Below are 14,262 nucleotides of genomic sequence, written 5' to 3'. Positions count from 1 at the left end.
AAACCGTGTTGGGAAAACTGAACAGCTACATGCAAAAGAATGAAACTGGACACTTCCTTTCACCATAAACACAAATAAACTTGAAATGGATTAAAGACCTAAATGTGAGACCTAAACCATAAAAATCCTTGGAGAGAGCATAGGCAGTAATTTTTTCTGACATCAGCCATAGCAACATTTTTCCAAATCTATCTCCTGAGGCAAGGGAAATAAAAGCAAAAATAAACTAGTGGGACTGCATCAAAATAAAAGGTTTCTGCACAGAGAAGGAAACAATCAACAAAACTTAAAGACAAACTACTTAATGGGAGAAGATGTTTGCAAATGGCCTACCCAACAAAGGGTTAGTATCCAAAATATAGAAAGAATGGATACAACTCAATACCTAATAAAAAACAATGACAATCCAATTTTAAAATGAGCAGAAGATGTAAACAGATATTTCTTCAAAAAAGATATCCAGATGGTGAACAGACACATGAAAAGAAGCTCAACGTCACTCACCATCAGGGAAATACAAATCAAATCCACAATGAGGTATCACCTCACACCTGTCAGAATGGCTAAAATAAAAAACACAAGAAACAACAAGTGTTGGCAAAGATGTGGAGAAAAAGGAACCCTCTTGCCCTGTTGGTGGGAATGCACACCGGTGCAGCCACTGTGGAACAGTTGGGAAGTTCCTTACAAAGTTAGAAAATAGAACTACCCTACGATCCAGTAATTGCAGTACTGGGTATTTACAAAAAATAATAATAATAATTCAAAGGGATATATGCACTTTAATATCTATTGTAGCATTATTTATAATAGCCAAACTGTGGAAGCAGCATCAAGTGTCCACTGATACATGAGTGGATAAGAAGAGGTGGTACACACGCACAGAGGAATATTACTCAGCAATAAAAAAGAATGCAATGCCGCCATTTGCAACAACATGGGTAGAGCTACAGGGTATAAATCTAAGTGAAATAAATCAGTCAGAGAAAGACAAATACCATATGATTTCACTCATGTGGAATTTAAGAAACAAAACAAATGAATAAAGGAAAATAAAAACAAATTAAAAAACAGACTCTAGGGACGCCTAGGTGGCTCAGTGGTTGAGTGCCTGCCTTTGGCCCGGGCCGTGATCCTGGAGACCTGGGATCGAGTCCCACGTCTGGCTCCTTGCATGGAGCCTGCTTCTCCCTCTGCCTGTGTCTCTACCTCTCTCTCTGTGTCTCTCATGAACAAATAAATAAAATCTTAAAAAAAAAAACAACAGACTCTAAAACAGAGAACAGAGGGGAGGTGTGTGGGGGGATGGGTGAAAAATATATATGCACACATATATTCTAGTTTTCACTTGATCACCGTTTGTATGATATTTTTAAATCCATTTTGAAGGATAATTTTGGAAGGTACAGAATTCTAGGTTAGTGGGCTTTCTTTCTCTGAACATTTTAAGTGTTTCATTCACTGTCTTCTTGCTTGCATGGTTTTCTGAGGAAAAGCTGGATGTAATTATTATTTGTTCTCCTATATAGGTAAGCTGGGTTGTTTTGGCGGGGATGGGGGGATTTTTTTTTTTCTTTTTTAGCTTTTTGGTTTTATTTGTTTGGTTTTTTGCTTTACCTCTGCCTTCTTTCCAGACTTTTTCTTTTTGATTTTTAGAAGCTTGAGCGTGATGTGTGTAGGTGTAGTTTTCTTGGCATTTGCCCTGCTAGTATTCTCAGGGCTTCCTGGATTTCTGGTTTGATGACTGATATCAATTTGAGGGAAATTCAGTCATTATTGCTCCGGTTCCTTTCTTTCTTCTCCTTCTGGTGTTCCCATAATATATACTTTATACCTTTTGTAGGTATACAGTTCTTGGTTATTCTGTTCTATTTTTTTTCAGTCTGTTTTTCTATTTTCTTTTCAGTTCTACAAATTTTACTGACATATCCTTAAGCTCAGAAACTCTTTCCTTAGCCATACCTATTCTACTAATGAGCCCACTGAAGGCATTTTTCATTTTACTTACAGTATATTTTATCCCTAGTATTTCATTTTGATTCTTTTAAAATGTCCACCTCTCTGCGCATATAACCCATCGGTTCTTACATATTATTTATCTTTTTCATTAGATGCATTAGCATATTAATCATAGTGGGTTTTAAATGTATGGTCTGATGATAATTCCAACATCCCTGTCCTATCTGGGTCTGGTTCTGATCCTTGCTATCTCTTCAAACTGTGCTTTCTGACATTTGGGGTTGAACGGTGGGCATGATGTAATGGGTAAAAGAAACTGTGGTAAATCCTTTAATGAAGCAGTGGTGAGGTCCGAGTTGGGAAGGGGAAGGAAGCATTCTATGGCCCTATGATTAGATCTCAGTCTTTTAGTGAGTCTGTACCCTGGATGGCAACTTCATAAATGCTTCTCTTTAATTTTTTTAACCTCACACCCCCAGGTGGTACAAGATGACCGGAGGTGGGTATTTCCCTTCTCTGGGACTCTTAGGCTCTGATAATAACCCAGTAGATTAGGCTCTTATAAAATAGCTTCTCTTAAGAGAAGGAATTTTTACTTCTCAGACTTGCCCACACCGAGCCTCTAGCAATTCATCAGTTCCAGTTTAGGTTTCCTATCCTGGTCTTGGTTCCTGTGCAAGTTTCAGTTCCTGGGTTTCTGGTCCTCAGAGTTATGGTTCTGTGTATCTTTGTGTTTGTCTCTCCAATTCTGGGGGCAGAATTTGGCCCTGTGACCTGATTTGTCTCACAGATCTAAGAAGTGTCATTGATTTTTCAGTTTCTTCAGGTTTTATTTTGTTAGGATGGAGTGATGATTTCCAAGCTCCTTACATGCTAGACCAGGGAATTTTTTTTTTTTAAATTACCATCATGATTCAATAAGAGAAAGAAAGAGAGAGAAAACTTTTTTCAAAACCTCATGTTCCCTCTTGCTTGACATTAACCCATGGACAATTTAATCCACTTGTTTGAGTTCAGTTTCCTTTTTTGTAAAAAAGGGATATTGATATATAGTTTTTCAAATATATATAAATATATATATTCAATTCATATTCAGTTGAGGATCTGGTGAGTCATAAGTCTTCAATAATTGTTAGTTCCTTTCTCCTTCCTCTTATCAGTTGCCACAATAAACCACTTAATCTCCCCGAGGCTATTTCTTCATCTTTCAAATAGGGATAATGATGCCTAAGCTTACAAACTCACAGGACTGTTTTGATAATCAAAGAGTCAATGCATGTTATCATACTTAAAAAAAAAAAAAGGATAAGTCATTAAACAAAGACAAGGCAAGAATATTAGCAGCATAATAATTATTATTATTATCATTACAAATATTCAAGGCTATGCCTGACTCACCTGTCTTTATGAGGTTTAACACTAAATCAGCAAAGTCTTACATGATGATCCAGCCTGAGCTATTTTCCAAACCAAACTGATCATTTACTTGGTTTAACATTTTTCCATCTTCAATAATCAAAGCCCTTTGTCTCCAAGAATGTGTAAGACTTGTCAAGTTTTCAGTTACCTTTCCTGAATTTGAGAAGCCTACGCCACAGAAGGCTGCAGACAAAGCTGTCCAGTTCTCCGCACTCCCACTCCAAGGTAGAGTCACTCGGTCTTAGGCTCACAGGTGCCAGTACGTCGCCCACTCTCAGACTCCCTGCCAATGGACATGCTTTGAGTGATGCAGCGTGTGAGCCCTCTACCTCCTTGAGACCAAGAGCATCGCCCTGAGCGTTGTAAGCCCTGCACAGCTGAAGGCAGGAGGAGACCTGGGCAACCGTTCAACATTCTCCTCCACCTGCATCACGTTTCTTCCCCAGGCCTTCCCATTCGCCGAAATGCCCCACTCGCTCTTTGGACCCTGCCAGGCTCAAGCGCCCAACCGACTGTCCCCACGGTTCTCTTTGTCCCACTACTCAATAACTCCCATGCAACATCCTCCTGGAACTCATTCCCTCGGAGCAGCCCAATTAGGTCCCCGTCCTGCATGGTAAACCTCAAGATGCTCCCACAGAGCCGGCAAATGCCTTTCCCTGCATCCTTTTCTGCTACTTCAAGTGAAAGAGCACTGCTTTGTTGATGATGCAAAGCATCTTGCGTAATCACTCATAACTAAACTGTTGCCATGATGTCTTTCTTAAAAAAAAAAAAAAAAAATCCCCTTATTGCCTGACTTGCACAGTCAGCAGTTTCCTTACGGCGCCGCTCATTACTGTCCTCGCATTAATCCTGTGCACTGTGATGCCCCCCCCCCCCGCCCAGTATGGGCTTTCCTTTCCTCTTCATATAGTTTGCTTTTCACTGTAGCTGCTGAGCAGCATAAATCAATACAATGCGCACCATAAACACCACAAGTGCTAACCCTGCCAATTGGCTCTCTTTAATTGGTTTCAGCTAAAAACCTGTAAACCTATTTGAAGTGAAAAAGCAGACAAATCAAAGGCAAGATGAATGACCTGAAAGCCCTCACTGAGCCAGGGGTTGCGAGCTCCAACATGGTATTTTTCATCTCTGTCGTGGGTTGTTTTTTTTTTTTTTTCAATTTCTTTCTGGATCCCTTTTACATCCCAGGTATTATGCTTCAGCTGCCACTGCATTTATAATTACAGAAAAGAAAGTGTAAATACTCCAGAGGCCGAGTGGTGCATTTTAGCAATGGAGCCAATGGAGAAAGCAACCTGAAGGGAATGAATATCCCCCACGATTAGGGTTATGTTGACGATTTTCCGTGGTTCTCTTCTCGATGAGTAAACTCAAGCCCTGAAGAATTCTCCCCCAGATGTCACCCACGAATGGCAGATTTGCTGGACATTTTTATCACCATGTTGAGTTTTCAAAACCCATGGCTTTGTTTGTTTCAAAATGCATTTACGTTTCGATTTGCATCGCTGCAGGGACTGCCTATGGTTCAGATATTATCCATTTGCTTATCCACAGTGACAACACTGCCTCAGGAATGGTTTAGTTTCCAAAAGCCTATCATTCTGTTGTGGCCGAGGTGATTGGATAAATTCATTTCACTTGAAGGAGTCCTGGTCAAGGGTCTACGAGAATGGCCTCTTTGCCAGACCCTTCCGGAGTTGGCAACGGTCCACTTTCTTCCTCTTGCCTCAGGTGAATACTCTACTCAAGCAAATTACCTCGTCCACAATCAGAGCCACTGAGCCAGGGACCCTTTTCTAGAAGGTTCCAAGTCTTGTCAAGCATGCAGTGGTATTTGAACAGGAGAGCTCATGTGTTCAACCAACGATAATTAAAAATTCGTGTCAAAGCAGCCACAGAGAAATGCCCTGGGTAGAGACATACCAAGGTTGACATTCATGGAAGAGCTTGTCAAACAGCAAAACATGTGCATGCACATATCTTACAGACGCACACGCCATCAGAGGAAAGGGGTGTTGGTTGGGCCTGTGTTTCAGAAGTGCGGGTGGCGTCTCGCAAGCAGGGCCGTCTCTGAGGCAGTTGCCACATCTACACTGTCATTTCAATAACACAATCATTTCATCACACTCTGGAAACCACTTTTATCTTCTGTTTCGTTTAAATAGTAGCTGTGGCCACATTTCATGAGAGGCTAGATACTAAGGCAACCCCAAACTCGATTCATAAATCTTATGTTCAGAGTGCGCAAACGCAATCATCTGGCACGTCCGTTCAGATCTTTCTTTGGTGTTATTTTATGGTTCTCATTAGCAACCCCCAAAAATGCTACCAGCGCAATGTTCAGGGTTCCCCGTGGGGCTGAATTTCTAGTCACACCCTGAGCATGAGGCTAACGGTATACACTGTGGCCTACCCAGGGCTAACGCACACAGGGAGAGGAGATCACTACCGGGGTCATCTTGGTCCTAATCACTCATCGGACCAAGTCCTTTGATTAGAGACTCCGAACGGGTTGAAGAGAAGATCTCATCACAATATGGCAGGTCAAGGGACAGTAACGGGGAAGCAGAGAGCTCCATGCTCCTGGTTTTGATGAAGTCGTCATCAGAACGCCTTTTCCCTGAGGTTTTGCTTCCTGTGATGGCATGCTCCCCCTCCTTCCTTGACTCTCTCCTTAGGTGACACAGGTACAACTTCATTTATGCTAAGAACCGGGTTTCCCATTTTAGGATGCCTTGAAAGAGCTGTTTTTAAGCTAATGGATCACAGAATACTCCATAATGTAGGTGTGTTATTCAGTGTAAGATGTTTCCCAGCCTGTTTCCTTGCTGCTGTGTAGACGAGGAAGGGGGCAGGTGGGGAAGCAGTTGGGTGGACGCTACCTAGTGATAAACAATTGAAAAGAGTTAGAAAATGCTTTTTTTTTTTTTTTGGTAGCCTGTATTACAAATTTACTGGGAATTCAAAAAAAAAAAAATCACCTCATCAGCTCTGTTTCAGTGAGCTGAGCTATTTAGAGCATACAGAGACCACAGCCGGGGAATTTCCACAGATGAGCTCACCTGGGTGTTCAGAGGACAATCAATTTTCTATAGTTTGTTCATAAACAGAAATAGGTAGATTTCCCAGCACAGAATTTCCTTCCTAACTTTCTCTTCCCTTAACATCCCTTCTCCACCAAAACTAGAAAAAAAAAAAAAAAGTTGTCTAGGCTTTGGCAAACACCATGTTGACGATCCTCATCTAATTGTAGGCTCATTAGAAAGAGATGTTGAAAGTAGAATTCTTCTGATCTGCCATTCTGTTTTTTTTCTCTTTCTTTTTTCTTTCCATGGCTTATTTCATGTTTAATCTTTAAAGTTAAGATAAATCTCCACAGGAAAAGCAAAATATCCCTTTAATGCGAGTGTACACACAGCTTAACCTTTTCACAAAAATAATTTTCATTTAGCAAAATAGCTTAAATATTAATACCACTGAAAAAGACTAAATGCAAGGTGGCAGAAGGTGGAATGCCGGTGCCAATTTCTGGCTGTAATTAAGGCTTCCCTACCCTGGAGCCACCATGATGTTGAGTTCGTCTACCTTGCGATGGAATGAGCTGGGGTATGTGTTCAGAGTGTGGGGCTTACTGAGAACATGATAGTGCTGCTTTTCTGGTAACAGATCCTGCTCACAGTCACTCTTTTTATCCTTGCCCTGAATCAAAATGCATTCATGAGAATATAGTCAGAGAACATTTCAAGAAGACTGAAAAACCACTGGTGTCCCACCACTTCCAAAAAGACAACACCTTTTTTTTTGCTTTGCCAATGTGGATTTGATTACTTTTCCTTTTTACATTTTTTTTTCATTTAAATTCAATTTGCCAACACATAGCTTAACATCCAGTGGTCATCCCATCAAGTGCTCTCCTCAGTGCCCATCACTCAGTCACCCCATCCCCAACCCTCCTCCTCTTTTGCAACCTTTTGTCTGTTTCCCAGAGGCAGGAGTCTCTCCTGCTTTGTCTCCGTCTCTAATTTTTCCCACTCAGCTCCTAACACACTCGTGTTATGGCCACATAGCCCCTTCAGGATTCCAGACAGTGCTCCTTCTCTGGAGCCACACGATTTGTTTTGGGGAAAACTGATCCGTGTACCTTTCCTTCTGCCTTCATCACTCTGTTCCTATCGACTCCACAGATCTGGATGTTGTGACACAGTGTCCCCACCACCTTCTCTCCTTCCAATCTGTGATAGTGATAAAGGAAACCTCATTTAAAATGTTGTTGGGAGGGATGCCTGGGTGGCTCAGGGGTTGAGTGTCTGCCTTTGGCTCAGGTCGTGACCCCGGGGTCCTGGGATCGAGTCCCACATCAGGGTGAGCCTGCCTCTCCCTCTGCCTGTGTCTCTGCCTCTCTCTGTGTGTCTCTCATGAATAAATAAATCTTACAAACAAACAAAAAAGAAATGGAGTTGGGAGGCCAGAAGGTGGATCTCTGGTGCCCTAGTACTTGACATACCTTTCATTCCCAACCAGAAAAAGCTGTTTTACTAATCCTAGAAGAAGGGAAGAAGGCTTTCTCCTGGCCTGGCAACAGTCCAGCCAATGAGAGATGGCCGTAAGTCAGCCAATGAAAAGCCCAGTGAACTCCGATGACCTTTTGGTTTATAATAGCCCCTCCCAACTCCGCCCTTTTCTCTATAAAAAATAAGCATTTCTCTCTTTTGTTTTCAGAGTTTGCCTAGGGTTTGGCTGCAAGGAGCCTGAAAGTCAGCCTGCAACTTTCTGCCATTCCCGAATAAACCCATTTTGCTGGTGAAATCACAGGTGGTTTTAAGTTCAACAAAGCTAAATGGCGATTCTGAGCCAAATGCACCCGCCCAGTTCAGAACAACCATCACTATCGAGGTACTTGGGGTTCTGTGCCTTCACAATTCAAAGAAATTTGGAGAGTTTTCCCATGTCTCCAACTGGTACTTTGCTGGTCAAGAAGAGGCAAATGGAAGGGAAGACTTGACGTGGTACCATCATTCCAGACATCTACCCTTTCTTTGTCTTCTTTTGAGTGTCAACCAAAAGCATATTTTCAACTTTTAATAAGAATTGTGCAGTGAAAGTGAGATCAGCTAACCTTCTGGACTGCATTCCCCACTGGCTTTCAAAATACATGCATCAACATTCCTATTTAGCACCACCTGCAAGAAAAGTCTATGGTCAGCGTTCAGGCTCAATAATGTAAAACTGAAAATTATTAGTTGGGAAATAGGTTTCAGAATCAGGTCTACAGAGGATAACTTTAAACAGAAACTTTCCTCTTGGAGGCAGCCTTCGTTGTGCCTTACGAGCGTGCTGTACTAGGGATTTATCTGTTAGCTTCATCCCCTTCGAGTCACACTCATTCTTCTAAATCAATGGCCTTCGAATACAAACTCAACGTTGTGAAGTAAGGGTATATCTATCCTTTACCAGCTTTCCCCAACTGGATTCTCTCCAGAGAATTGAGCCCCATTGAAAATGATTCGAATGACCTTTTTCTCAGTTCTCCTCAGGAAAGGTACGTTGCTAGTACTGTTCTAGATGCAGAGTAAATAAATTAATTCTTTACATACAATGGGTGCCTCCGGGCCTTGGGACTTAAATCTTTAGCCAGCCAATGAGAAGGGTTGCCAGGTGTTAAAAGGCCGTAGAAATGTCCTAACCAGCTAATCGTGTTACAAGGACCTCTCTGTCCCCAAACATGACTAACATGGCCACACCATCAAGATGACTCATACTACTACTGGTGAGAAGACACCAGAAAATAACTTCTATGTGCTGACCAGTCACTATACCAAGCACATAAAACTCACCTAACTCTTTTAAACAACACAGCAGCTGTATGACATGAGTATTATTATTATTATTATTATTATTATTATCCCATTTGACAGCTGGGGAGATGATAGTTGGAGAGGTTAAACTGGCAAAGGCCACATTTGAACCCAGTGCTCACCTGCCTCTTCACCACCAGGAGACAAGAGAAGTGACTTATACTGTGACAGAGGCGAGGCAGAGGTAGTGAGGCTAAGGAGGTGACGAAGCCGAGAGAGCTGATGCGCTCATTGGAACAAACAGAAGAAGGAGGAGGTCGGGATGGAAGGCAGGTTGGTTGATGACCAAGGCCAAAAAGGACAAGGCACAGGGAAGAAGAAGAAACACAAGAAGAGGATTGGGGCCCCAAAGCTTGAACAACCTTCTTCTCTCACTGCCCTCCGCCGTCTACCTCAGCCTTCTTTTTGGCTCCCAAAGGACAGTGTAGGACATTTCTTTTTTTTTTTTTCTTTTTTTTTTGTTTTGTTTTCGTTTTTTTATTTATTTATTTTTTATTTTTTATTTTTTTCAGTGTAGGACTTTTCAAATACAGTGTGTGGGGTAAAGAAGCAAGTAGAGCATGCCAGTCAAAAACCTGGAAGCAGCACAATGAGGGCTGCAAACTGACCTCCTCGAGTTCAAGGTGATGTTCAGGGTAGAAGCTGAAGGCTCTGCAAGCCCAGTGGTTTCCCTTCATGTCTCAATAAATCTCTTGTGTCAGTTTTCTCCCCTTTCCCATTTTGTAAAACTGTTTCACCGATTGGTTGATTTGCTTTGATGAGGAGAGACTCCCTCACTTAAAGTTCTTCTCAACTTTAGGACTGCGGCGTTGGATATCAGGGATAGGGTCTTTTTCTTCTTTTCTGGCATTTCATGGGATATAAGCCTTTGGAGATGATAAGATGCAGCATCGTTTTGCGTGCCACCAACGAAAAGGAGCGGCTGTTCCTGCTTGGCCAACCACTCCTGAAAGTGGCCTCCTCGGTTTAAATACGTTAAAATGTGGGGGGAACATGTGTTCCCGAAACCATGAAATGTGGTGGCTCTTTGTTGTTCATCACAACTGCTCCCACAGTCCGTGTCCCCCGGGGAGTTTGGGGGCTGCTCTCTTGAGCCACCATCTGAGGCTGCTGACCAGGACCCGACACCACGGCTGCTCCTTCCTGCTTGATGTAGGTCCGGGCCTGCTGAGAGCTGGGGCCGGGGTCCGTGCCTGGGAGCCAGCACAGGGCCAGGCACCGAGAAGGCACTCGGGGGAAGCTTGCTCTCTTCACAGAGTCCTTTGAAGTCAGGCCGAAGAAGCCCTGGTCTACGTTCTGACATGCACCGCATGCATGAGGTAGGCCGGGCACATGTCATCGCCTGTGCTTTACAGAAGAACCCGGACGAAGTGGCTCCGCGCGCCCAAGGTCACCCCGGGAGCAAATGGCGTTGCTGTTGGGAAAGCCTACAGTGTCTGACTCCTCCTGGTGCAGGACTTGTCCTGCCTTCTGTTCCCGGTCTCTGCTCCCAAGCTGAAGTGTCGACTCTGGAGGCTCCATCTGGTATCTCCCGCCATTCTGCAGGCTGGGGAGCACCACGAGCCCCTGGGATTCATCTCTGGGACCTGGGCCCTGTGTGGCTGCCCAGGGGACCTGGGGGCCCTAGCCTCTGGGATGCCACCTGCCACCTCTCTGCTAACCTTGCTGTCCTCAACTCCCTGTCTACCCTCCCAGTCCCGCTGGGATTGCAGGAGCCCACTGGGCTTTTCTCTCTGAAAGGGGAAAAAAAAGTCAAAACATATTATCTTTTCACTGCTCCTTCCTTGCTGCAAAAGGGAAACTTCACTAGCAGAAATGAGAGCATTTAACTCGTGAAGATTTAGGAAAGAGGAGGTTTATGGGAGATAATCCTCCCTTGATTTGAATACTTTTGACCCCTTCCTCCTCCCCCCCCATTTTTTTCCAAAAAATGAAGAAAACTATTTTTTTCACGAAGGGGGTATCGACGGGATTGGGACGCTGTGGGTCTCACTGTAATGATACACTTTCTTTCCCATTAAATAATAAAATATGCTGTAGAGTTGCACAACTCCTCAGACCCAGGTGCCATTAAGCCAGGCTCATCAAGCACCATCCATGTGGAAAGACATGGATATATTTTTACCTGGCACATACATATTTCATTTGCAGCTGCCTCACACCCTTTGCTTCCTGTTGGTCACACACTCACTCCTTCCCAAAACACAGAACAGGGAAGGAGGGAAGGAAGGAGAGAGAGAGAGAATCCATTTTATTGATGACCGAGAAAAAAAAGAGCTGCAATGTCTGCAAAGAAACCATGAAAGAATATCTATAATTCTTAATAATGTAACTCCTAGCTAATTTTTTGTTTTATTTTGTTTTGTTTTTACCTGTAAGGTGTATTTTTAAGTGGCTTGATTTCAGTGGCTACCGGCTGGGTTCAGTCACGTTCTGTTCTACCAGTTGGGAACGATCGGATATTTTCCCTTTATCTGAATTTCATTTTTCCTCCATGTTGGCCCCAAAACCCCAAAACCTTATGCTTAGGAGGGACCTGTTGAGGCTTATGCGTTGAAGCCCCGTAAAGATACAAATCACGAATTCCATGGCAAAACCCACTAATTGTCAGATTTTTGTGGAAGTCTCTAATTAAATCCCATAGGAAAAGAACACCATGCAGCGGAAAAAGAAAAATCAGTCATTTAAACGACTCTGCTAAGAGCTTAAAATAGACACAGAAGAACATCCTAGAAGTGTGGGGCTGGTTTTTTTTTTTTTTTTTTTTTTTTTTTTTTTTTCCAGGCTAGGATAAGAAAAACAGGAACAGAGAAATGTTGGGCTGGATAATAATATTCTAAGCATCTGAAAGGTAGCATCTATAAAAACTTTATGAGATGCGCTAAATTTATTCCAGACCAAAATCGTCATCGACTGACTGCCTGTTAGATTGTCTTTATTGTCTTTCTTTCTTTATAGAGCTGTCACAGGGAGATTCCTCATGCTCAGCCAATCATGGAAGATTCCTTAAAAACCCTGGAGAAGAAAGGGATTGGTACATCAACCTAATCCATGCAGATGAAAACCCCTCCTCCAGTTCTACTGACAACAGCTACCGCCCCCCGCAAAAAAGCAGGGCAAAACAAAACAAAAAACCCAAGTGTCTTTTATGAGACACTCTCCAACGGAACAGATGACAAATCCCCCCAAACATAAAACAGATTTCTCTCAAAGAAAAAGCAGTACACTCGAACCACAGGACCCTCACCAGGTTGCAAATAGCTTTCTCACAGATACGAACCTGCAAAGAGGCATCAGTGGAGGTTCCTCCAAGAGTTAAACATAGACCTGCCCTACGACCCAGCAATCGCACTGCTGGGGATTTACCCCGAAGATACAGGTGCAGTGAAATGCCGGGACACCTGCACCCCGATGTTTACAGCAGCAATGTCCACAATAGCCAAACTGTGGAGGGAGCCTCGGTGTCCATCGACAGATGATGGATAAAGAAGCTGTGGTCTGTGTATACACTGGAATATTCCTCAGCCATTAGAAACGACAAATACCCACCATTCGCTTCGACGTGGAGGGAACTGGAGGGTATTATGCTGAGTGAAGTAAGTCAATCGGAGAAGGACAAACATTATATGGTCTCATTCATTTGGGGAATATAGATAATAGTGAAAGGGAATAAAGGGGAAAGGAGAGAAAATGAGTGGGAAATATCAGACAGGGAGACAGGACATGAGTGACCCCTAACTCTGGGAAACGAACAAGGTGTGGTGGAAAGGGAGGTGGGCGGGAGGTGGGGGTGACTGGGTGACAGGCACCGAGGGGGGCACTTGGGATGAGCACTGGGTGTTATGCTATATGTTGGCAAATTGAACTCCAATAAAAAAAAATTAATTAATTAAAAAATAAGAGAGAGAGACATCAGAATTGAGCTGGATGTCCCAGATCTTAGCGAGGTCACCCCCCGGGTCTTGCCTCACACCGCACTCCCCGAAGGCCAGGCCAGCTGCCCTGTCCAGAGCCGCTCCGCTCCGACCCGGTCACAGCTCCCGGCGTCTCCCATCTCCCCGCCCTCGGTCACCGGATCACAACACTGGCCAGGAAGGTGCAAAGGTGTGCGAGGGCCGAGCTGGTTCAGGGAGCTGCCTGGACTCCGTTTCCCCCCTGCCTGGCCCAAGAGCAGGCCGGGGCTGTGCAGGACTCTCCCTAGAGTCCCTACCACACCCCCCAACCCCAGGTGCGTGTCCTACGTGTTGCTGAAGCACAGTGAGGCCCCCAGGGGTGGACCTCACCCTCTGGCCCTACCCCACCTCACCCCTGTGTGGCCTCCTCCTCCCCACCCGCTTCAAGGACCACAGGGCTGCCTCCCTGTGCCTCCTCCACCCGGCAGGCCCCCAGGCCCAGCGGCAGCCCCGGCCCTCTCTGCCCAGGGTGAACCTTCCCCTGCGGGTCTCCCCCCACAGCGACAACCCGTCAAAGTCCCCGAGGTGGCGTTTCTTACCGTATCTATCACCCCGCTCCCCCTCTCCTGACGGGGCAAGAGCCCGGATCCCTGCTAAGAGCCTTGGCTTAGCCACGTCCACGGAACCCTCCAGCCTCCTCGCCTCAGCTGCCTTCTTTCTCTCTGGAGCCTCAGATTTCCTTTCCAAAATTCCAAAATTCTCTCCTCCTCTGACTTCCTGAAGGCCTCAGTCTCCTGGTTCTCCTGCTGTTCCTCGGGCCCCTCCTTCCACCCAGCTTGTCGTGGGCTTGTCACACTCCTCTCGCACCCCCCCCCTTCTCAGTGCTTCCCCAGCTCCCTCCCCCGGACCTGGCTTCCACAATGACTGACCGGTGGTGTTTACCATCTCTAACTCTACCATGTGGCTCCCGTCTCTGCCACAGCTCTGTTTACGCCCCTGACAATTTTCCCAGTGAACATACATCCCATTTCACTTTACAGCTTAAAATGCAGACAATCCTTGGAGAAGTAAAATTCCAGCAAATTCTTTCCTAAGAGTTCATTTTGATGGAAGAAGGAGGGGAAGAA

At 44.5% G+C, this 14,262-nt stretch overlaps 1 long non-coding RNA gene across 1 annotated transcript; it reads right to left on the bottom strand.

Moving 5' to 3' along the window:
* Positions 1-3,296: 3,296 nt before the first annotated feature.
* On the bottom strand, positions 3,297-13,976 carry LOC112673833 (uncharacterized). Its single transcript, XR_003145072.3, has 2 exons — positions 13,735-13,976; positions 3,297-6,269 (listed from the first exon to the last, which is right to left on the bottom strand). It is a non-coding gene; the product is annotated as an uncharacterized LOC112673833 (long non-coding RNA).
* Positions 13,977-14,262: the final 286 nt, after the last annotated feature.

This window comes from Canis lupus, chromosome 10, assembly GCF_003254725.2.
Source record: "Canis lupus dingo isolate Sandy chromosome 10, ASM325472v2, whole genome shotgun sequence".
Classification (NCBI taxonomy): Eukaryota; Metazoa; Chordata; class Mammalia; order Carnivora; family Canidae; genus Canis; species Canis lupus.
This window is presented reverse-complemented; position numbering and strand designations above follow the sequence as displayed.